At 36.5% G+C, this 25,577-nt stretch overlaps 1 protein-coding gene and 1 long non-coding RNA gene across 3 annotated transcripts in view; both read left to right on the top strand.

Annotated features, from left to right (window-relative positions):
• Positions 1-25,577, top strand: part of LOC5572937 — a 535,760-nt gene that overhangs the window by 204,176 nt on the left and 306,007 nt on the right. The window lies entirely within an intron of this gene.
• Positions 10,575-11,314, top strand: LOC110676938. The gene is made up of 2 exons (XR_002500835.1): positions 10,575-10,938; positions 11,032-11,314. It is a non-coding gene; the product is annotated as an uncharacterized LOC110676938 (long non-coding RNA).

Genomic DNA, 25,577 nt, shown 5'->3' on the forward strand with positions numbered 1-25,577 from the left:
CCCAAGGTTACTCGTACCCCGGCCAGTACCACGAGGAGGTAGGGATAGGAGTTGCTGGGCAAGAGGCTAAGGACCGCACAAAGGGGTCTATTTTATTCCTGCAGGTACGCGAGGTACCAATGGTACGCCATGCCCAGCCATTTACCGCGCCATCCTTGAAGTTTCTGGAGGAAATTTCTGGTTTCTGGAGGATATTCTCGGAGGAATTCCTGGATGATACTCCCGGAGAAATTGCTGGACGAAATTCCCTATAAGTGTTTCTGATGTAAATCCTCGGAAGAACTGCTGTTGGAAATTCCTTTGAAATCCTGGAAATCTTGAAGAACATCAAGGAGGACTTTTTTGGGGAAATCTCCGAAAGAATTCTTGGAAAAAAATCTCCGGAAAAATGTCTGGAGAAAATCTACGGAGAAATATCTGGAGCAGCTCGCCAGAGGAGTTTCTGGACGAAATCCCCAGATGAATTCCCAATAGAAGTTGAGGGCGAAAAACCTCATAAGTGCTTCTTGAGGAAATCCCCGGGACAATTCGTGAAGAAAATCGTGAAGAAATTCCTAGAGAAGATCCCCTGAGAATTTCTGGACAAAATTCCCCGAGGAATTTATAGAAAAAATAGCTATTGACAATCCCCTGAGTAATTTCTGGAGAAAATGCCCGGAGGAGTTTCTGGGGTTATCGTTGAAGGAATCCTTGAAATTCCTGGGGATTCCTGCAGAAATTTCTGAAACAAATTCATGGAGAATAAATGTTGGAGGAATCCTAGAAATCTCCAGAGGACTTCCTGGAAAAAATCTTCGGAGAAATTCCTGGTACAATCTCAAAAGAGCTTCTCGGAGAAATTCCTGTTTTTAATTTTCTAAGAAATCCCCTAAAAATTGCTGGAGAAGATCCACGGTTGAATTTGTTAATTGAATCCTTGGAGGTATTTATTGATGAGATCTTTAAAGATGTGTCTAGAGTAAATCTCCGGACGAATTTCTAGACGAAATATCCGAAGGAATTGCTTTTGGAAATTCCCTTTAAAATTCCTGGAGAAAAGCTCCACACGGAATACCTTCGGAGTTCTGTCGGATTTTTTTCCAAGCTCCTTAGCTCCTACCAAAACTCCTTAGTGTTCACTATTTCACAATTATTCAGAAACAATGATCAGAATTTAATGTTAACTTCAAACATTCAGGCACAACTCATCATTCACCGAAAATTTCAATACCGATGGGGAGCACAACACCTAGAGTGAGATTGGGTCAAAACGATAAAATTTATTTTTTGATATATCCAAGCCAATAACACTGATATTACTAGCATTAGTAATGCATATGCTAGGAATATGTTCCCTGCACACCATTAACCAAAATAAATAATTGTTTTCGTTTAATATATCAATTAACTTGTATGTTGAAAGTAGTGAAAAATTACAGCATTAATATTATCCTGTGCACTTTGCACAGCATGCGCTATAACCTCTATTGTAATAATAGTAGTTGCTTAAAAGTATTTTAAATTCACTTCACTCCTAATTTCTGAAATCCATTATATTTTTCAAAATAAAATATGTAAAATATTCAGTGTCTTAATTATTAAAAATTGGGGCATGATTGGGTCATGCAAGAATGATAGTGAATGTAATCCCTTTTTTTACGTTTTACAGTGCCGTATGTAAACTTTCCTCATTTAGATGTGTTTATTATTTCTTAACATTTATCACTAAAACATCAAACAACTACTTTTGGATTCCGTGCATTGAAGGGACGAATGACCCTCTGATTAAAAAATTGCATCTGGAGTTCCTCCAGGAATTCCTCCGGGAACTTAAAGGATTCCTCCGGGGATATCAAGAACTACTTTTTTTCTAGAATTCCTTCAGGGATTTCAATGTATCTTCCGGAGATATCCCCCAAGAACTCCTCCGGGGATTTTTTCTAGAAATTATTCCGTGACTTTCCTCCATGAGCTCCTTCATAATATACTTCGTGAGAGGCCCAGATAGCCGTAGCGGTAAACGCGCAGCTATTCAGCATGACCATGCTGAGGGTCGTGGGTTCGAATCCCACTGGATCTTTTCGTAATGGAAATTTTCTCGATTCCCAGGGCATAGAATATCTTCGTACCTGCCACACGATATACACATGCAAAAATGGTCAATCGGCAAAGAAAGCTCTCAGTTAATAACTTTGGAAGTGCTCATAAGAACACTAATCAGAGAAGCAGGCTTTGCCCCAGTTGGGACGTACCACCAGAAAGAAGAAGATACTCCGTAGATTACCTCCAAAAATTCTTTCGGGGATTTGCTTCTTTTGAGAATTTCTCCCAAGAATTCCTGCGGGGATTTTCTCAAGGAAATCCTCTGGAGATTTTGTCCAGAAATTCTTTCGGGGTTTTCATTAAAAAAAATCCTCGGGGGATTTCGTCCATGAATTATCCCGAGGACTTTTTAAAGTATTCATCTAGACATTTGTCTGGAAATTGCATCTGGAATTTCTCCGGGAACTTCAAGTATTCTCCTGTGGTTATCAAGAACTTTTTTTTCAAGAATTCATTCGGAAATTTCAATGATTCTTTGTTCCCTATGAGAATTTCTCCCAAGAATTCCTGCGGGGATGTCGTCCAGGAATTCTTCTGGGGATTTCGTCCAGGAAGTGGTCCGAGAATTTCCTCCGGGAACTTCAATGATTCCCCCGGGGATATCAAGAACTTTTTTTTGTTTTCCAAGAATTCCTTCGGGGATTTCAATGATTCTTTCGGAGATATCCCCCAAGAACTCCTCCAAGGATTTTGTCTAGAAATTATTCCGGGACTTTCCTCCAGAAATTAAGGAGGGAATGTCTGGCAGATCTCCAAAAGAAATCCCGGATGAATTCTTGGAGAATATCTCCACAAGAAATCTTTGAAGAAAACCCTCGGCCCCAGAGAAAATCCTTGCGAAAACCTGAAGTGGAACTCTGGGAAGAAATTCCCGGATTAATTGCTGGAGAAATCCAATGAATGAATCCCCAGAGAAAATCCTGAACGAAATCCCCGGAAGAATTTCTGAATGTAAATCTCGTATAAATTTCTGAATGAAATTCTCGGAAGAATTTTTGAATGAAATTCCCGGAGGAATTTCTGAACGAAATCCCCTTAGGAATTTGTGTAGAAAATCCCTGGAGAAATTCGTGGAATCCCACGGAAGAATCTCTGGACCAATCTTCGGAGTTGCTTCTGGAGGAAACTCCCGGAACAATTCCTAGAGGAAAGCCCGGTAGAATTTCTTTATGAAATCCTCGGATGAAATGCTATTAAAAATCCCCTGGAGAATTCCTGGAGAAAATTCCCGAGGGAGTCTTGGGAGAGAAATTGTTGTTTGAAATTCTCGGAGAAATTTCAGAAGTTAATCCCCGGAAGAATTCATGGGGGAAATCCCCTGAGGAATTCTACAAACAAATCCCCGGAGGAATTTCTGGATCAAATCTCCGGAGGAATAGCTATTGGAGAACTCCTGAGGGATTTCTGAAGAAAATCCCAAGAAGAGATCTTGGAGAAATCCTCGGAGGAATTTTTTGAAAACAAAAAACCTTAGGATATTTTGGAGAAAATCGCCAGAGGAGTTTCTGAAGGATATATTCGGAGAAATTCCTGGTGCAATCTCCAAAAAGCTTCTCGGAGAAATTCCTGTTTTAAATTCTCTGAGAAACCCCCTAAAGAATTTCTGGAGAATATCCACAAATTAATTTGTTAATTGGATCCTTGGAGGTATTTATTGATGAAATCTTTGGAAATGCGTTCTGAAGAAAATCCCCGAAAGAGTTCTTGGGGAAAATCCCAGAAAGAATACTTTGAAAAAAAAAAACCTCAGAGGATTTTTTGAAGCAAATCGCCAGAGGAGTTTCTGGAGGATATACTCAGAGGAATTTCTGGATGATATTGCCGGAGAAATTGCTGGACGAAATTCCCAGGAGTATTTCTAATGATAATTCTCGGAAGAATTGCTGTTGAAAATCCCCTTAAAAATTCATGAAAAACATCCCGGAGGAGTTCTTGAGGGAAATCCCGGTAGAAATCTGGAAAAAAAAAACCTCCGGAGAAATTACTGGAGAAAATCTACGGAGGAATACGTGGAGCAGATCGCCAGTGGAGTTTCTAGACGAAATCCCTGGGGGAATTTCTGGACAAATTTCCCAGAAGAATTCCTGGAGGAAATCCCAGGGAGAGTTGCGGGAGAAAATCCTCAGTGATGCTCCTTGAGAAAATCCCCGAAACAATTCCTGGAGTAAATCCCTGTAAGAATTTCTGGACAAAATTCCCCGTGGAATTTATGGACAAAATCTTCGGAGTGATAGCTCCCAAGTAGCACACATGTTATAATAGATGCAGAATAACTATTATATGACCAGATCTGGTCATATATCAGTTGATATGCATAAATTATAACATGTGGGTTACTCGGGCTATTGATAATCCCTTGAGAATTTTTTGGAAAGAATTCCCGGAGGAATTTCTAAAGATATCGCCGGAGGAACCCTTGAAATCGCTAGAGGAATTCCTGCTGAAATTCTAGGAGAAATTCCTGCAAAAAATCCCCCGAGGAATTCCTGGTTCAAATCCCTCGAGAAATTCCTGAAAGATGTCTCCGGAAAAATACTCTGGAAAAATCCCCGAAAGAGTTTCTGGAAAAAATTCTCAGAGGAATTTCTTAATGAATTTCTGTACGGAATCCCTAGAGAAAATCCTGGACCAAATCTCCGGAGGAAATCCTCAGAGGAATTCTTGAAGAAAATCTCCGGAAAAATTTCTGGTGCAAATCCCTAGAGATATTCCTGGAAGAAATAATCGGATAAATACTCTGAAAAAGTCTTCGAAGGAGTTTCTGGAGAAAATCCTCGAAGGAATTTCTTAATTAATTTTTTTTACGAAATCCTCCGAGGAAATCCCCGGAGAAGCTCTTGGAAAAATCCCAGAGGAATTTCTGGACGAAATCCAGGGAGAAATTTCTAAAGAAAATACATATCGAAGGAATTCTTGGGGAAAATCGCCGGATAAATTCCTGCAACAAATCCCCGGAGGTATTCCTGCAGTAAATCCCCGGATGAATGCCTGAAAGAAGTTCCTGGAGAAAATACTCGGAATAAATGTTGAAGGATATCCCTGGAGGAATCCTTGAAATTCCCAGAGGACTTTCTGGAGGAAATCTCCGAAGAAATTTCTGGTGCAATCTTCACAGAGTTCCAAAGAGAGATCTCCTGGGGAATTCCTGGAGAAAATTACCATGGGGGCCTAGGGGAATATCCCGAAAAATCCTTGAAATTCCCGGAGGAATTTCTATTTGAAATTATTGGAGAAATTTCAGGAGTTAATCCCCGAAAGAATTCTTGGGGGAGGAATTCTATGAGAAAATATCCGGAGAAATTTCTAGATAATATCCTCGGAGGAATTCCTTGAGGAAATCCCCGGAGTAATTTCTGGAGCAAATCACCGGAGGAATTACTATTGGAGAACTCCTGAGGGATTTGTGAAGAAAATCCCTGGAAGAGTTCTGGTAGAAAATCCCCGGAGGATTTTTATAGCAAATCGCCAGAGGAATTTCCGGAGGATATACTCAAAATACTATACTACAAAAAGCTTCTCGGAGAAATTCCTGTTTTAAATTCTCTGAGAAACCCCCTAAAGAATTTTTGGAGAAAACCCACAAATTAATTCGATAATTGAATCCTTGGAGGTATTTATTGATCAAATCTTTGGAGATGCGTCTAGAGTTAATTTCCGATAAAATTTCTAGATGAAATACCCAAGGGAATTGCTGTTAGAAATTCACTTTGAAATTCTTGGAGAAAAGCTTCGGAGCTCTACCGGTTGTTTTTTCAAGCTCCGCCGTGAATTCTGTCGAGATTCATACAGGAATTCCTTTGCAGTTCATCCGTGTACTCCTTCAGAGTTCCTTAGGAATTTTCAGGTTTAATAAATTCTGCTGCAGGGTTGCCAGTAGATTTTGGGAAATGTCTGGCGAGTTCAAAATAAAAAGTCTTGCAAAATCTGGCAGACACCTTTGTGCAGGCATGCTACTAGATCCAAATTTCGACAGGAACCAAAAATATATACATCATACAAAAATTGGCCATTTTTAAATGGGCTGTATTGAAAAACATTCTAATATTTCAGTTCCGGTATTTATTACTTCGCACTTTATGCACTTCGATTCTTACGATTGTAGAAAATTTAAGCCAAAACGATGAATCCGTGAGAAAGTTTCGTCATGCCATAGTCTGTTTATAAAATTATATTTCAACTCTATAAATAAGAATAAGCTGGACACAGTTTAAACTACTTCCGACAATTTGTCAATGAACAGAAGTGTTTAGGAAAATGAAATTTAAATGCTAAAATACCATTGCATAGCAATCAAAGTCACAAGGATACCCCTTTAATGGCAGCATCAGTTTTTTTGTCAAAAAAAAAATTGAATCGCATGATTTCTTTGCTTATCGATAGTTTTGAACCATTTTTTTTCACCAGTTCTAAAACAAACTCTTATATTTTTGAAATCTGTATCGATTTTGATCATTGGTTACATGGTTTTGAAAATATTCCGACATTCCCTATATAAAACTTTTTTGGACACCATGTTTTGTTTACTCAATTTATCAAAAAAATAAAATATGTGCTAGACAATGGCAGGTTTATGGAGTTTCTTTTAAAAAATCATGAATTCGGCTGAGTTATTTTCAAGAAAACTGAACATTACAAAATGATGATTTCAGAAATTTTCAAGAACTTTAAACGTCCAAAGCAGAACTAAATACAATGGTGATTCGATCATTGGGGCTCCGCTACATAAAATGACTCAATGGTTGGGTGTTCACTGGTTAGAAAAAAAAATCCAAATCAAAAGCAATAGAATGTCAAAAGTGGAAGTCAAATCAACTTTGACGTCTGAGAGCTATCGCATTGAAGTCTCCATATATGCGTGAGTGTGGAGTATATTCACCAACTGATAGTTGTTGCAACTAACTGATAGGATTCGCCAGTTGTGATCCCACAAGCGAATGCCCGCTGTACACAACTCATTACTCAACAACGGTTTCTCCAAAAGCTTCATTTCTTTCAAAACAGGCTTGATTCAAACTATTGTTTTGAACAGCGTAAACAAAAATGGCTGCGCGACGGTCTGTAAAGTCTGGCTGAATTTGGAAAAGTCTTGCAAAATGAGTAGTTTGTCTTTTAGTCTTTTCCTTGATAAAAAGTCTTGCAGTGCCAGATTAATCTGGCATAATGGCAACCCTGTTCTGCTGGATAAAAAAAAAAATACAACAACCGGTGCATGCGCGTGAAGTTTGGTCTATTTTTACTGGTGTATGAATTTTTGACTGGTCCATTTTTGGTATAAATTTAGACCTAAAATAAGGACCACCGCTGAATTTGCCCTAAGAAATCGTTATCTTCAAACATACTGATTATTCACAGTATTCTCCCAAAACTTCAAAGTATTTTAACAAAATTTAGAAAAAATCTAAGATTTTATTTTCGTTATCAGATTTGACAAAAATAATTTCCAAAAACTTGTTTAAATTCGCAAACTGAAAATTAATCAGAATTTCACGTTATCTTAAAACACTCAGATTCAACTCAACATTCTTTCAAAACTCCAATGTGTTCAAAAATCATTCAGAAATAATCTCAGAGTGTTCCGTGAACTTAAAGCATTTTTATTTGACACACATATACTTTCAAAACTAATATGTATTCAAATGTAATTTATAAAAAATCTAAGAAAATCCTTCAAGCGATTAGATTTAATACAACTATTCTCTCAAAGCTTCTTTTTTTCGCAAATTATTCATCAGAGTATATCAGAATATTTCGTTATCTTTAAACATTTCCTGTTGAGATGTGAATATTCACTATTTTTTTTGTATTCACGATTAGTGAAAATTAGACTTTAAACAAAAGTTAAAAAAAACTTAGGTGTTTACAAATTATATACAGATTCAGAAATAGTTATGAGTATTTCTCGTTATCTCTAAACATTCATATTCGACAGATTAGTCTTCCAAAACCTTAATGTATTCACAAATTATTCTGAAATATTCTCAGAATTTTACAAGTGTTTGTAATAAGTTAAACCGATGTATCGCCTTTAATTTGAAAATAATTATGAATGCATCTGGATATAATGGGGCCTTCCTTAGCCGAGTAGTTAGACTCCGCGGCTACAAAGCAAAGCCATGCTGAAGGTGTCTGGGTTCGATTCCCGGCCGATCCAGGATCTTTTCGTAATGGAAATTTCCTTAACTTCCCTGGACATTGAGTATCATCGTATCTGTCACACGATATATGAATGCGAAAAATGGCACTTTGGCAATGAAAGCTCTCAGTTAATAACTGTGGAAGTGCTGAGGCAAGCTTTGTCCCAGTGGGGACGTAGTGCCAAGAAGAAGAAGAAGATCTGGATATGATTTATTAATATAGAACACACGAGAATGATCAAAACCAATCATTATTTCAAAGTATGAAATCATTTTGAATCATATTGAATAAAAAATATAATCTTGGTCTAGCATCTCTAGTCGCTCGGTTACGAACAAATAAAATTTCAAAATGTTTACTTTTTATGTTTACTGTTTTTGATGATCACGGTAGAGTAACAATTTTTGACTTGCCTTGTATGAAATCCGAAATTTGGCACATATTTCTTGTAGATCGAAAAGAAGTGCCTTTCGGCTATAAAATTTCAATAAGGTGTAGAGAATATTGATGTTCAAAACAACATCGTAACTCCAAAAAAAAAAACAAAATATCCATTACAATGTTGATGTAAAAAGACCCTCTCATCTACGAATAGCTGCCTCAACTAATCATTTCGCTGTTATTTTGCGAAAACTTGTCCCCAATCATTACAAAAAAAGTAATCAGACTTTCTCATCATCTTCAAACATTAATATTCGACAAAATGCTCATCCAAACCTTCAATATAATATTCAAAAATGTTCTTTAAATTTCCCGTTATCTTAACATATTCCTAATCAACAAGACAGCACGAATCTTCAATGTATTGATAAATAATTAAGAATCAAACTCCGTTATCTTCGAATATTCAGAATCAGGCATTGCGGAATTCGTTCTCAATTGATTTCAAAGCACGATCAAAGCAAGCTTAGCTTAATTGAGACTGACTACACATATCTATGGTTCCGTGACTAACCGAAGTCAGTGAAGACGCATAAAGATTCAACTTAGGGGGTTAGAAGCAAAGAGGTGTAAGTAACAATAACCAAGTTTTGAGAAAATTGACTTTGAAGTTTTTTTCCAGCAATTTTGCATGCCATACATATTGTATGGAAACCACAAAACCAAGCTAATCTTCTGCGAATCATGACATTTTTTCTATTGGACGGAAAAATCATCGAACAGTACCGTTGGAAAGCTTGAAAAGTGTAGATTTTTTTGTTGTTATACTTAACTCAAAACCGCGTTTGGGCACCGCAACCAGAAGGTCGGCTGGGATTGGCCAGAATTTTCTTCAGTGAGTATAATTCAGTGCCTCTATTTATACAGAATCAATAACGGCGCCAGCCACGTCCTTGCATTCAGATGATAAGTATTGGGGGAAGAAATATTAGTGTTTAATCTTTGCTATTTGGAGACCGTGTTCACCTCTGCATCTCCACAAAGGTTACTGGAAGGAATGTTTAAATTAGGAGGATCGTTGGGTCACTTTGATAAGCGATAGTACCATAATAAACAATTATTTGAGAGATATAAACTACTAATAAATATCATATTTGAACTTTGTATAAAAAAAACAAGTGAAAAAAAACAACTCAATTGATTTGACTATCACAAATAACTTTTATGCCGACACCCACAAATCATTAATAGTTTGTTGAAAATGCGATCGTTTAGCAGATCTACGTAGCAGATTATAGTGTCGAACCATTGAAAGTTTTTCTTATTGCAAAAATAAAATTATGGTAATCATATTATTTACGAATAAGAGTACATGCCGACACTCACACTGACGAATCATTCATAGTTTGTTCTTCCAAAACATCAATAATTTACAAAAATAAATTATCTCAGAATTTTTGGTAATCAGATTTAAATTTATCCGAATTTGAATTTTATTCCGATTTGACACAACAGTCTCCCAAACCCCTTTGTATGAAGAAATTTACAATTAATCAGACATAATGTTCAGAATTTCACGCTATCTACAAATATTCAGATTCAACACTATTTTTTCAATTTTAGACGAATGAATTTCAATATTTTCACGACGTTCTTATGGTTATCCTTATATTTCATAAATACCCTCAACATTTTTTGTAATCTTCAAACATTCCCAATCGACATATATATTTTTCCAAAATTTCACCGTATTAACAAATAATTTAGATATATTGTAATAATTTTCCGTTATCTTCAAACATACAAGTAAAGATGAATCAAAGTCGAACTTCAATTTTCAGTTGAATGTGTTTATGTAGAGTTGTGCTTTTAAAAAGTATAAATTTGGCTTCGATTAATTTTCACTTTCAGATTTATCACAAACATCTTCTCAAAATACCTTTCACACTCAAACAGACACTCTGAGTTCGGTAATTTTTTTTACCGTTTTCAATCGGTGATCTAATAAAATACAAATTTTTCGGTAATCAGCTGCCTGTTTGCCGAAAACTGTAAAGAATATTGCTGATTTTCGGTGATTTTATCCAGATTTACCGAGTACGGTGATTAATTTCACCGATGAATCAGCAAATAAGCCTAATCACTGATTTCGGTAAAACAGAAAGCTGAAATTTCGGTAAACAATGCCGTCGATTACCGAATTTCGGTAATGTAGCAGCAAGAGACGTCAAATTCGCCATGATAGTTTTCTTCCGACCGGCTTTGTTGATTGAAGTGAGGTTTTCGATTTCGGGTGTTTAGTATTATTAGAGTATGGAACAAGTGCAAGAATTACACGAGGTAAGGTTGTGGAGATTTTCCGTAAGAAACACAAATTTCTTGTATTGCAATTCATACATCTACAGTGCTGCTTTCGTTATGTTTTCGTCGCAGGTTATGTTACTGGACTTGTTCATAGCGATGATCACGCCGAAATCAGAACACCAGAAACATGAAACAAATACACTGCATGATCCAGATCTGCTCTTGGAAGTTGCTGTTGAGAACCATCCCTTTGGAAGCTTCAAACCAACCGGCAATGCAACGACTGCGATGAGCCACCGTGCAGTGTTTTTTGCGTCGATCGGGAAATGAAGCATGAACAGAATCTGAATTTGTATCTGATTAATATCATGGCGTTCCAAGTGAAAAATAAATATTCCACTTTCAAAATTTCTATTATGTGTTTAGTTCATAATATCAAAACAGTGCATGATACTGTAAATATAAACATCACATATTTTTCAGTGGCCAGGCGTCGAGTTTCAATTTACAGATCTCCGGTAAACTGAATTACAATGCAGGCTTATTTTCTTCGGTAAACTTTACCGATCGATTGGTAATTTTGACAGTTATTTTTGCTCATCCAAAATACCGATTGGTTGGTAAAATTCTAGTTTACCGAACGCATTACCGACCGTTCAGCTGTTGAGATTTCGGTAAATAAATTACCGAAGTCGGTAATTTCTTTTAAGTGTGTTGTAATCACAAGTTATCCTGAAAAAAAAAACGGAATGTTATCCTCAAAAATTTAGATCCGGTACAATATTCTACTTTAGATCTAATCACAATTATAGTATATAAATCTTAAAATTTTCCATTATCATCAATCATTTAGATTCTCCACAAATATTTTCCCAAAACTACTTTTATTGAAATAATTTCAGAATATTCAGATCCAACCTCATAAGTTTCTATACGCCTTAAACATTCTTATTTGCTGTATATTTGCTGCTTTACAATATTTAAATCATAATGTAAGAGATTTCCATAATTCAAAAATATTCCTATTTTCCGAATTGGTTTTCCAAGATTCACGAATTGTTTAATAATATTTTTTCCATCAATCACACTTCTCAAACGTTCTTATGTGATGCAAATTATGTTATAGAAGTCCTACTTTTTTCTGTTGTAACTTCTAAATTTTTCATTATTTTAGAATCTGTAAATTTTAGAAAATTTTGAAAATCCCACCATTTTTCATACTTTTAAAATTCCATAGCTAGGAATAGGTATGACTTTCAAATTTTTGTTATTCTGACACTTTCATTTATTCTCTCAGAAGTTCTTAGCATGTTTAAATAACTCATGAATAATCTCAATTTATTCATTATTCCCAAATATTGCCAACTGTGCCAATATTACCCCAGATGTTCTAAGCATTCACGTACAATTTTGAAATAAGCTTAGAAATTTACACAAAACAAATTCATTTGAAATTATGACAATTTAAAAAAATAATTTTCACCTTATTGTTGAACGCACAAAATTAATGTAAACATTAATTTAAATGTCATAATTAGAAAAAAATTTCTTCTGGTCGAAATATTCTGTTTGAAGTCATATTTTTCAAAAATAATTCAACAATTTGCAAAATTATCATACCATCTAATATGTTGCAGATATTTTCCCAAAATGTATTTGTATATAAACCTTGAATTTTCAAGACACTCGCAGTTTGTTGAAATTTCTTCTAAACGTCTCAAGTCCAAAATCATAAAAATATTCTTCGAAGACCTCACGTTTCCTATTCTCTCAATCCTACATAATGTCGCATTATTGCCATCGAGCAGATAGCTGATCGACAAAATCAATTTCTGAACATTCGAGCTATCCAACTCGAAATGACTGATCGAAATTATTTTCTCTGCGTTATTAGCAACTACTAAACGCAGCCCGCATGGACAGGATGATCGTTTGTTTATCTGCCTTGTACTCTTTCTCTCGCTACATGCAGCTGCTTGTGGGATTTTTTTTACCTTCTCCCGCTGCTGCGCGCTGTGCTGGCATGCAAAGAGAATAGAGAGTGAGATTGTTGACTGTTTTGTGGGTGCCAGAAGGTGTTATTTCACTGTATGGCGTTGTCCAAATATGATATGTATGCCTAACATTTATTGAATATAAAATCCGCATCAATGTTTACACTTCTTTTAACTTTATAAGCTTTATTTTTTATGTTCGATCACTGCGGTGTTTGAAAACTGTATTTCTTGGTTTCGGGGCAAGTGTACCGAATAGCACAATGATGGTGACCATGCAAGTTTATCAAGTATTTCAGAAGTGTTCTTATGCGTGAGTGTCTTATTTGATGCGAAAATATTAATAGTATGATATTATTTCCATGTCACATATGTTTTGCAGAAATTGTGCATGATTGACATCATCATAATTGTATTGATAATTTGGTTCAAATATAATTGAATACAACACAGATGATGAAACTCTAGCTAGAACTATAAAGCATAACCGTTTTATTTCTGACTATTGTTTCATAATTTATGCAGTATACTGAATATAATTTTGTTTATGGATTATACAGCTGATTGATGTATTGCTTACAGCGCTTTTTACATTAAATATCCCACAAATCTTTCATAAAATATGATGTACTACAATTATTGATTGATATGAAATCAAACTAGTTGAGTGTAGTACCGAAAAAATGACCTGGACAATTACACCGTCAACAATACAACCATTAGCGGTCGATGTATCTAGTTATTTTAGTAAATATGTATTTATTTTCCAGTTTACCAACGGATATTATAGTTCTCAAAATTTCAAGCTAAATATTTACGACTGAATTATATTTCCTGTAAACTGGACTTTATTCCTAATAATGATGATGACCGGAGAAACAATATACAAGGATATCATTTGAAATATTTTATGGCAACACTGTCATCCTCAATCTTCCGAGAAAATACTCTCTCTGAGAGAGCCAACACGTGCGTTTTTAACGGTAAAACGTGGTGATTTCAAATTTTTAACGGTCGAGCGTGACCTCAGACCTTAATGTATAATGTGAAACTTGTTCATGCATTCGGGATGTAACACAATGATAGCCTTGACTTACTGAACAACTATGCCGAAGACGCCATCTTAAAAGGCGGCATATATCACTATATTTCTATAATTTACAGCTTTATCGGTCTAATTAAACTCAAGATTCACTGTGGACGATAAAGATAAAAGTGAGACAAAAGATAGAGCAAATAGCTAAACCGCCCATACAACCTTAATCATACACGCTTAGATTTTTTTTCACGAGCTCGGCTATGCGAATCTCGGTTTCCCGATTTTAACCGACCCCATTTTACAAAATTCTGGAGGATACATACAAAATTTTTCACGAATTTGTAAGGTTTTAAAATGAATTTGTAAGGTTTTCCATGCACGACATAGGAGATTCAGAGCACTATAACAGTTTATTTAAATTATAGAAGGAGAGACGGCATCAGTTTTCGTTAGCATAATATTTCCTAATTCAAAGACTGTTTAGGAACTCACTAGATTTAATAGCAGAAGAAACACTACAACAGCATTTAAAGCTGAAATTTTTCGAGAAAAATCATTACAATAGCAATTAGATAGCTTGCACGCGCCATGCAAATTATTTTTAATTTTCATGCAAAAAATCTTACAATGGGGGGACGGGCGAGTTGAAAAATCGCCCCTAGTATGGTTTTAGATTATAAAATTTTCAGTCTTTAATACACGGGTTTAGGTGTCGATGAATATTAACAAAATTATAACCTGTCTTCAAATTCTTGACATAACATTTCCACTGCAACAGAATCGCACGGTGCACCGACAGACCGTTATTATGTAAAAAAAATTATCCATCAAATCTGAGCACCAGTAAGTGAATTCCGGCGAACAATTTCTTCGAAGAGAAGAAATTTTCATCCATTACGCACCAAAACTTTTTCTTCGAAGAAAATACGCGCCGGAATTCGCCTACAGGTATTGACTCCTGAGGTCATTCTGCACCTCTGGACCAATTTAAAAAAAAAATCTTAGGAGGAATCTCGAGAAATCTTGATTTGAAGTTTTTGACTTAAAATTTCAGTATAGGGGAAAAGCACTAATTTTCGACCTACAAGATATCTGTGCCAATTTTCGGATTTCCATACAAAGTAGGCCAAAATCGTATGAATGGGTCGAAAATTAGCACTAGGTCGAAAATTTGTGCTTTTCTCCTAATCCATATTAAAATTGTGCAATGGCACAGGAAAAAAAACTACAAAAACGCTCAAGAAGTTGGCCAAACAGATCTCAACTAGTATCAGTTATTATTATTATTACTAGTAAGCCATTACAAGCTTATCCTAGTTGTCCATCTCTAAAAAAGTAAAACCCTGCTTTACATTGCGATCGATTACAACAAAGTCATCGTCTGCAAAATCAAGGAGTACATGCGACAAAACGCAATATTGAATATTAAATTCGGGAACTCATCTCTTTTCATTCCATATAATTTAACAAAAAAATAGGCTTCTATTAGACTAAGCTTACTGGGTAAGTGTGATCATTTTTTTTCTTAAATTTTGAATCAAATAAACTATGTTACATTATTTCAGTTAACTCCCATTCGAACCGCTGAATTCAACTCAGCGGAAGAAAATTGAGCAGACGAGTCTAACCCCGTCGCTCTCGACGCAGAACAAATTCATTCGCTAATTAGACGCAGGTACATATAACAAATTTTAATCTGTATTATAGTGAATTATAAGACATGAAAGTGTGAATAAATTGAACTTTTTGAAAGCTACAGTCGTTTTTGTTCATTTCACAATAAAGGAAAATAAAGAGAGAGGGACTAGGAACAACAAAAAGGTTTTAAATAGATGAAAAAACCGAATTTAGTACCATACCATTTAATTCCACTAGAGTTTGTATCCTTTGACAGCTACGCTTATTTCGACCTCAACTGTAAGGCCGTCTTCAGTGTCGTGTACTAGACTCGACTTCTTCTACCTACTTATAGGTATTCTACTAAACAGCTCGAAGATTTATTATCATTATTCACTTGTTTGCCAGAACGTCTACTGAACGTATCCTATGGCCTTACCGTTCCCATTAACACTCCACAATATCCCGTAACACCTATGAAAGGTCGTAGAGTTCTCTGCATCTTTCTTAAGTAGGTGTTCATTTAACCATCCCTCCTCAATCCCCAGCATTCGCAAGGACGTGACCAGGACAGCTCTCGACTGTTGGAGGATATGTCTTTCTTGTCTAAGAAGCAGGGATTAGTCCCAAATCTCTGCCTTTGGTTACGGACGGGAAGGAGGCAACCCTCATACAACAACGGTCTAGGACTGTACCACCTACGAATTTGTGCGAATTGCTTAATGTTAATGCTAATTAAAACACGGGTCACCGTGACGGGTGACGGTGTCGCGGAATATTAACAAAATTAGAACCGTTATCTTCAATTTCTTAACATAACATCTCCACTGCAACAGAGTGTGATTCTCAGTTTAGTGTCCTAAGAGCACTTTCACTGTTGTCGGCAGAGAAATTTTTTACCAACGTTACCATTTTGCATTTGAACATAGACTTTATCAATCTTTGAAAGGTCTTAGTTACATATTATTTTCGTTGGAACGTGATAGTCACGTTGGGTAAGCTAGTATTTAAATAAACCATGAAAGAACTTCACGAAAACCATCAACAAACTAAAGGCAAAACTTTAAAGCTTCACGGGTTTCCACATTTTTTCACGCGGAAGAAAATATTATCGAAACTACATCTTTCTGCTCCGGTGAATAATTCATCCCAAGGATCCGGTCGTAAAACTAGTTTTACATCATTGCCGAGCACGAATGCTGAACGGAAACGAAATGCGAAGATCTCTATCTGGTTTATTGCAACTTTCCTTTTCCCGGAGTTTTATCCTTTTCTCCGCGGCATCGTCGCGTCTCTGACTGTTACTGCTGCAGCATTTCCCTCTGCAAGCTTGGAATGGAGCCCAAAACCCATTAAAGTTTATCTTAATCAGCAATCGCTTCTCACCTTTACATTTCGTATTCACACAGAGCAGAGTGTAATGCACCTTCAAGCACAATGTTTCCAACATCACCGAACCGAAGCAGTTATGCAGGTGGAGCATTCCTTTCCCTACAGCGTAACTTTTCATGGCTGTCTCGCTTTACAACTCGCAATTCGCCGCAATGCCAGCACTCGTAAAGTAGGACAAGAAAGCGTTTGAAAAGGTGGCCCCGATCCAGAGAATGTGTCAAGATTATCACCGATATGTTTAAAAAGTTAACGTGAGCAGAAGGGTTTTCCGTATCCGTTTAGTTCTGGTCGTAATACTGCAATGTAACACAATTTATAGGGCCGGGAAAGTTCGAACTGAACGGTATCATAACGGCGGCGCACAAGTTAGGAGAAAATAATCCCCCAAAGCCATTTGACGACAATTATCTGCCTTGTCTGTCGGCGGCAGATGGGCGAATTTGTCATCGAACCGCAACACCACAGGTGTCCAACTTCCAGCCCAACAACAGCGGGCAACTCAACAGAAGAAATTGGACCAACTTTCTTCGATAAACAATTCGCAACAAATTGCCGAATACCTTTCCTTTTTTGTTGGCCGTAGGCGGACAAAATGCGCTTCTTTTGGAGTCTTGTTTTGTCTTACCCGGGCACACGCACCGAGAGTGATAAACGGAAAAAAGTTTATTTTTTCCTTTGAAAGAAGAAATTGTAGCTTTGCTTTCTACGGAAAACCGTTGTTTCACATAGCTCAGATTATCACGACCGTCGTTCCGTTTTCATTCCGTCTTGAACGACGTATTTGCTGACTTCGTATCCTGTTCGGAAATCAATAACAAATACCCGAAAACCTTTTACCCGAACACCATTTATCAAATGGTAAATAATTACTCAGTCACTTCCATAGAACACTTTGGTACTCACATGGGGTTTACATGGTATTTGTCTAAAAATTTACGAGTATGGTCCAAGCAATCAAGTACGTTATTCGTGCGCATCGAAGAGTTTTGAATATAAGCTTGCGTATTTTTTGTTGAAGTTGAAAAGAGTTTGTGACTGCTCAGTCGAGAGTGGATAGGTAACTGGTGAGCTCGTTTCGTGTTTTTTTATTTGTTTTAAATGTGTAAAATATAATAACACACGCCACTGTCCTGATAACGGTTGAAAAGTTGCGTTTTTATATTTGTTCAATACACTTTGAATGGTTCGTCAATTCGAGGGTCGACTCTAATTTTCTTGCATTTGGAAATAAAATATCATTTATTACCTGGTTTAAATCTCACAAATACTTGTTTATCACGGTCTTATCGCTCGTCAAAGTGAATCCAGAGATACAAAGATTTTCCCCATTCACAAACATTCCAAATAAGCATTGTCTAGATGGAGAGGTAAACACGGTCTCCAAATAGCAAAGGTAACTCACTAACATTCCTTTCCTCAATCCCATCTGACTGCAAGGGCGAGACCGGCGCCGTTGTTGACCCCTGTATAAATAATGTCACTGAAATGTGCACACTGAAGTAGATTATGTCCAATCCCAGCCGAACTATCAACCATTGATATCCCGCGTTGAGTATCATACAGGCGTATCTGCAGTGATCGATTTCTCTTCGTCGATTTTCTCTTTGCCTTTGTATACGAAACTTAAACGATTTTCAGAACATTTTACGATGCTGCATGTCGGAGGACAATTAATATTATCTACTAAAACATAAATAGCAGTCGAAAACATTGACCCGGCTGAAATTACTCAGCAGAAGAGAAAATCGACGAAGAGAAATCGATCACTGCAAATACGCCCTTATGATACTAAAAGCGAGATATGTGTAGTCAGTCTTAGCTAAGCTTAGCTCTGCTAAGCGGATAAATGTATTTCGGATAAATGATTTTCGGATATTTGTTCTAGAATCCTGTTCCACTATTTCCTTCACCTCATCACATCCCAATCGCACGCAGTTAGGTTTGATTGCATATTGCTAATCTTTGGTCAGTTTCTTCCTACGCGTTTCCACCGCAATACGACGCACCATCTTCGGATGGATGCTGCTTGATGCTTGCTTACAGCAGCGTTTCGTTCAATATTGATTTTGTAATTTGAGCATGTACACATAAAAGATAAAACGTTCCTATGTGACTTCAATCCAGCTGCTGATGGTTGAATGGATGTTGTTGATTCGGTGACGACGATGACGACGACAATGACGTCGTCACCAACATCGAAGATTTCGTTTTGTGCCACTTTCCCATGGTATAGGAAGATGGAGTAATACGCGTTATTCTAATTGCAAACCAAAAGTCGCATAAATCAGCTCACAGCTACTTAAAACAATTATTGGATTGATTGATTGATTGGATTCTTCGAAAAAACTATCAAAGTTACCCCGTTCTACGGTACTCCAAATTGTTATTTATGCATCAGATACCATGCAATTCTATGTCTCGTTTGAGTTTAGGTGATATGTGGCATGAGTTGAATTTCACATATGGTTTCTGAGCATCCGTTGAGTATTTACGATTTGTTTTCAATCTCTTGATGTGGAAATTAGGAAATGTTTTTTTGATAGATGCGTTAAAATAGATTGAGTATTCGTATAAAATGATCAAGTTTGACTGAAATACCTTCCATCTTGGAGATATTGGAGTGACGCAATTTACTTCGATGACGCATTTCACACCCAGTTCCCCTACCTTCGTAGGTATGGGTAGCCCATCATCGGCTACTCAGCGACTGCCGTTTGGTAGGGACCATTACAAGGCTCTTCCCCCCGATCGATTCTGCCTTCATGTGTGCTTTCACTCGTTGCTAGATTGAATTATCTCTAATGATTGCTTCCCACGAAAACAGTTTGCCGACAGCGGCGACAGGGACGACAAACATGGTAGTCAGTCAGTAGTAGCAGTTGAGCGTTAGCAACAGTCGGGTCTCATATTAAACGTATTTCTATAACGCGCACTCCTATAAGGCACAGCTAAGCATTATATATCTTTCTAAGTGTTTAGCATCCTGAGAAATCCACAAAACAAAAGGCTACACACCCGTGCAGCCTGATGCCACAATTTTGAGTGAACTAGTCGCACAATGATAGCTTTTGGTTTATTGATAAAGTTTACTGAAGACATCATCTTTCTTTGTAGTAAGGATCCTGAGATATCTACAAAATATTTTTTTTGCTCACTAGTCAACTCTTCTGTTTCTGTTCGGGATGAACCACTTCGACCAGTTTTCTATGATCTTTTGTGGTATACCCGTGTCCTTTGTTCAGTGCATGTCGTTCTACTCCATTGCTATTGAGAAATAAAGAAGTACCGTAAAACGGGGTAACTTTGATAGTTTTTTCGAAGAAAACTTCAAAATCTATGCATTCTGACATCCTAGCTATTGCTATTGCGATTGCACTTGATAGATTGCCAAAATATTTATTCTGAATTAATATATTAGTTTTAATATAATCGAAAGTCGGTTTTCTGTTTTGGGGTAACTTTGATAATGGAGTATAATGCGAACAAAATTGAATCAATTCCGGAACATTTATAGGGCGTTGCATACCTTTAGGCGTTTAACGCTATATGGAAATTTCTGACTTAGATGACAAAAATGGTTCCAGTTTGTAAAAATGGTTTTCGCTAAGAGATTTAAGACCAAATTCATATTCTACTATAACTGGGCTGTCAAGGATAAGTGACGAACTCATTATGACTTCATCAAATAGTGATCGTAGAACAGATTGTTTGTAAGCGTTGCAAAAATGCTAAAATCTTATAAATTTTTAATATTTGTATATAAATCCTCAAATGCACTTGATTCCAACGAAAATAGCTTTGACATGAAGTGTCATAATAATAATCTTTACTTTTGCATCCGTTTTGCTAAACTGATTAACAGAAACTTCGTTATTTCGTTTATAATGTTGTGGGTCTCGCACCATCAAAGTTACCCGCATTATCAAAGTTACCCCGTTTTACGGTACACGACAAACACGTGTCAAATGTACAAAATGAAATTGAAACTGCTAAAAGAAACCACGAGCTCCGGTGGGGATCGAACCCCCGACCGACTCCCTATTCGGTAGATAGGCGCTTCAACCTACAAGAAGGCGAACTGAACTCGATTACCCCAAAGCACATGGGATCATCATTGCGCAGTCTAAGGTCGTTTTCACCGGTGCTCCATTTTTTGGTCCAATTGTATAACAGTTCCAAAAAAATAGACCACCAAAAATAGAACAAATTTCACCCGCTTCCACCGCAGTTTGGTCTAAATTCAATTAAAAAAAAAAATTCTCATGAAGGATTTGTAGGAAAATTCCACCACGAAATAGTTCAAAGATTTTTTTAACTCCTCCAATGATTTCAGTAGTTCCTTCAAAGTTTTCACCTAGACATAATTCTGACATTTACCAGATTTTTTTCTTCAAATTCCTCCAGGGATCTCTTCTAGAGCTCCACATGGATTTCATTCAGAGTTTCACTAGGGATTACTTATTAAAAGGATTCCACTATATTTTTTGTTTACCGATTCCCTCAGGAATTTCTCCAGAAGCTTCTTCGGGAATTTTTCAAGGATTTTCTTTATCGGCATATTGTCAGGAAATAATGCAGAAATATTTTTGAAAACTTCTTTGGGTACTCCAGTGTTTTCTTGATGGATTTATTTAGAGATTTCACCAAGAAATAATTCAGATACTTTCCACAAATTCTTCCAAGGATATATGCAAAGACATCTCCAGAAATTTCTCCACAGATTCCATCTGGAATTCTTCCGAGGATTCCCACAGAGATTCCTCTAGGGTTCTAAAAAGGATTCCTCCAGGAATTCCTCTAGAAAATCCTCAAAGGATTTTTTTTCAATGAGCTCGTGAAAAAAATTCTCTAGGAAAATTTCGCCGCCAAATAATTTAAAGATTCTTTCAAAAACCCCGCCAAGGATTTCAGCATTTTTTAAAAAGATTTCCAGAAATTTATCCAAGAATTCCTGCAGACTTCTTCCGGAATACTTCCACAGGTTTCTCTAGAATTTTTTCCAGGAAATTCTCCAGAATTCCATCAGGGAGTTCAGCAATTTCGCTTCACAAAATTGCTTCAGAAATTCGTCTAGAAATGCCTTCAGTGATTTCTCAAGGAATTTCTCTAGGGAAATTCCATCGCTTAATATATTGGAGATTTATTCGAAAACTCCTCTAAGGATTTCAATGATAACTTCATAGTTTTCACCTTGACAAAATTCAGATGTTTTTCCTAAATTGCACCGAGAATCTTCCCTGGAATTATTCCAAAGTTTCACCAGGGATTTTTACTCGATTTACTCGTTCAATTTATTCAGAGGATCTTCTTCTTCTTTCTGGCGTTACGTCCCCACTGGAACAGAGCCTGCTTCTTAGCTCAGTTTTCTTATGAGCACTTCCACAGTTATTAATTGAAAGCTTACTATGCCAATGACCATTTTTGCATGCGTATATCGTGTGGCAGGTACGAAGATACTCTATGCCCTGGGATGTCCAAATGAAAAAAATTCCAACCCGAAATGGATGAAAATTTCCAACCCGAAAAGATCCTCGACTGAAGGGACTCACGACCCTCAGCTTGGTCTTGCTGAATAGCTGCGCGTTTACCGCTACGGCTATCTGGGCCCCAATTATTCAGAGGATCTTCCAAGGATTTCTCCTGGAATTTTCCCAGGGTAGACAAAAGATATGTTTTCTGGGTATTCCAGTAATTCAAGGATTTTTTGAATGATTGAAGAAATAATTCCGATATTTTCCAGGAAAACCACGCGGAATTCCTCCAGAAATTCTGGCACAGATTGATCCCAGGATTCTTCGGAAAATTCCCACGAAGATTTATCTAGGGATTCACTAAGGCATCCTACAAGAATTCCTCATGCAACTGCCTTCATGAATTCCTCCACAGTATTCCCTAAGAAAATACTTCAGGGATTTCTCAAGAAACTTCCTTAGAGAAATTTTTCAGAGATTGTTTCAAAAACTCGTTCAAGGATTTCAGTAATTCTTTCAAAGATTTCACCTGGACATAATTCAGATATTTATCAGCAATTTCTCCAATGATTCTTCCAGACTTCATGGATTTCTTTAAAAAATCCTCAAGAGTTCCTGCAAAGGTTCCTTCAAGAATTCCATCTACAATTTCTTCAGAGATTGCTTAAAAGAATTTCTCAAAAGGACTTCTCCAGGAGTTTGTCCAAGGATTCCTCCAAGAGCTCGCTCTGGGATTTCTAAACGAATTTCTCTTATATCATTACCACAGGTAATAATTCAGAGATATTCTAGAAAACTTTTCCAGGGATTACACTTATTTTTCCAAGGATTTCCTTACAAGTTTCTTCCAAGAAATATTTCAGATGTTTCCCAGAAACTCCTCTAAAGAAACCTCCAGTAATTCTTTAAAAGATTTCTTCATAGAATTCTCAAAAATATTCCTCCGCAGATTTACTTCAGAAACTCGTACAGATTTCTCAAAATAATGGCAGGTATTGCAGTAATTCCTACGAAAATTTCACCTGGACAGATTCCTCCAAAAATTCTTCGAGAATTCTCCATGAGATGCCTCAATAATTCTTTCCTTAATTTTTCTTGGAACCCCTCCAGAAATTCTTTCAGCAATTTGTTCCGGGAATTGCTCAAGAATTACTCCAGAAGCTTCTTCAGAGAGTTCTCAGCGAATTTCTTTAGGAGCATTTCAACAGGAATTATTTCGATGATTTTTTCGAAACTCGTCTAGAGAATGCAAAAATCCTTCACAGAATTTCTTCAAAAAATTCACCATGGAATAGTTCAGATATTTTAAAATAAGGACACCCCCAGAGACTTTTCTAGAAATTTTTCCACATATTTATTCAGGGATTTTTCCAAGAAATCTCAAAGGTGTACCCCAAGGGTTCGATAAGGGATTGTTTAGCATTTTTTTCAAGATTCCTTCACGGAATTCTTGTAAAAACTCCTTCAGGATTTTTCAACGGATTGCTCTAGCAAAATTTCATCGCTGAATGACTTGGAGTTTTTTTTTTTTCAAAATATTCTGCAGGGATTTCAGTTCAGTTCAGTTCAGTCGCTCCATAGGTTTCACATTGACATTTCTCGGAAATTTCCTCATTGATTTCACCAGAAATTCTTCCTGGGATTCTCTGAAAATTTTCTGGAATTCTTAATGTAGGTTCTTATGGAATTCCTTTAAGATTTTTTCGACAAGAAATAAAAAAAAATTGTAGAACTTTTAAGTTTTTTTTAGAAGATTTCAGAATTTTTCTTTAAGGATTTGTTCAAAGATTTCACCAAGTAATAAATTCAGATATTTTCAAGAAATTCATCCAAGAATACCTGCGGAAAATCCTCCAAGAATTTTCCCAGGGATTTCTCCAAGAGTTTCACCAATAATTCAATGATTCCTTATGAGAACGGTATTTTTTTTTCAGAATTTCTTTTAGAACTCCATTCAAAAATTTCTTGAAGGATTGCATTAGATATTATTCCCGGACCTCCACTTGAATCTTGTCTAAGAATTCCTCTTGGAATTTAAGTTTTTGGTTTCTGATATATTATAATAATACCTTAAAAACTACTGGGCGAGAAAATTGCTGAAGATTTTTTTGAAGGAATTCTTGAGGGCGTCGCTGTAGGTATATTTTGAGGAATTACTGTAGAAATTCGAAAATATTCCAGGTAAATTTTCTAAACAATTCCTTAAAGAAATGTTTTAAGATCAAGCACCTAAGAAATTTGTGGAGAAATCTCTTGTGAAATTTCTTGATAAAACTGGAGGGATCCATAGTGAAAATCTTCTTGTAGGAAACCAATGATAAATTCATGAATGTATCCCTGTATGAGTGCCTGGAGAAATCCCATGAGGAATTTCTGAGAAAAATCACTGAATAAATATTTGGAGGAGTCCTTGAAGATGCCTTGAGGAATAGTAAGAGGAATCCCTTGAGAAATTTTGGGAGGAATCTTTTGACAAGTTTCTGGAGGAATCTCTGCAGGAATTCCCGATGAAAGTTCTGGAGGAATTACTAGTGGAATTCCGGGAGAAATCTCCGGAGGAATCCTTGAAAGAATTTCTGGAGGAAATTCATGGAAGAATGTAGAAGTTGAATAATTACATGAGCTCTCGAAGAAAGTTCTGGAAAAATAACTGTTTGAAACCCTGAAGAAATCTCTGAAGGAATACATAGGGGAATTTCTGAAAAATTTCCTGGAGAAATTTAAAGAGGAATACTTGGGAATTTTCTGGAGAAATCTCTGAACAAATTCTTATAGAAATACCTGGAGAAATCACTGAAAGGATTCCTATGGGAATTTTTGGAAGAATTCATGGAGTAATCTTTGTAGAAATTCTCGAAGAAATCCTTGAAGGAAGATCAGGAGCAATATCAAGAGAAACATTTGGAGGAAGGACTGGGAAATCTGTGAAATGGTTTAAAACTTTGAAGTTATTTTTTAATTTTTCCAGCAATCCCTGGATAAAGTTGAAATTCCAGGTGGATTTCCTATGAAAAATCCCCTAAAAATATCCTGGAGCGAACCTTCAAGGAATTTCTTGAGAAATTCTCGAAAGAAGTTATGCAATAATTTCTGGAGAAATCCCTTAAAGAATTTCTGAGGAAATCTTTGTGGTAATCACTGCAGGAGTTCCTGGAGGACGCA

This window comes from Aedes aegypti, chromosome 2, assembly GCF_002204515.2.
Source record: "Aedes aegypti strain LVP_AGWG chromosome 2, AaegL5.0 Primary Assembly, whole genome shotgun sequence".
Taxonomy (NCBI): domain Eukaryota; kingdom Metazoa; phylum Arthropoda; class Insecta; order Diptera; family Culicidae; genus Aedes; species Aedes aegypti.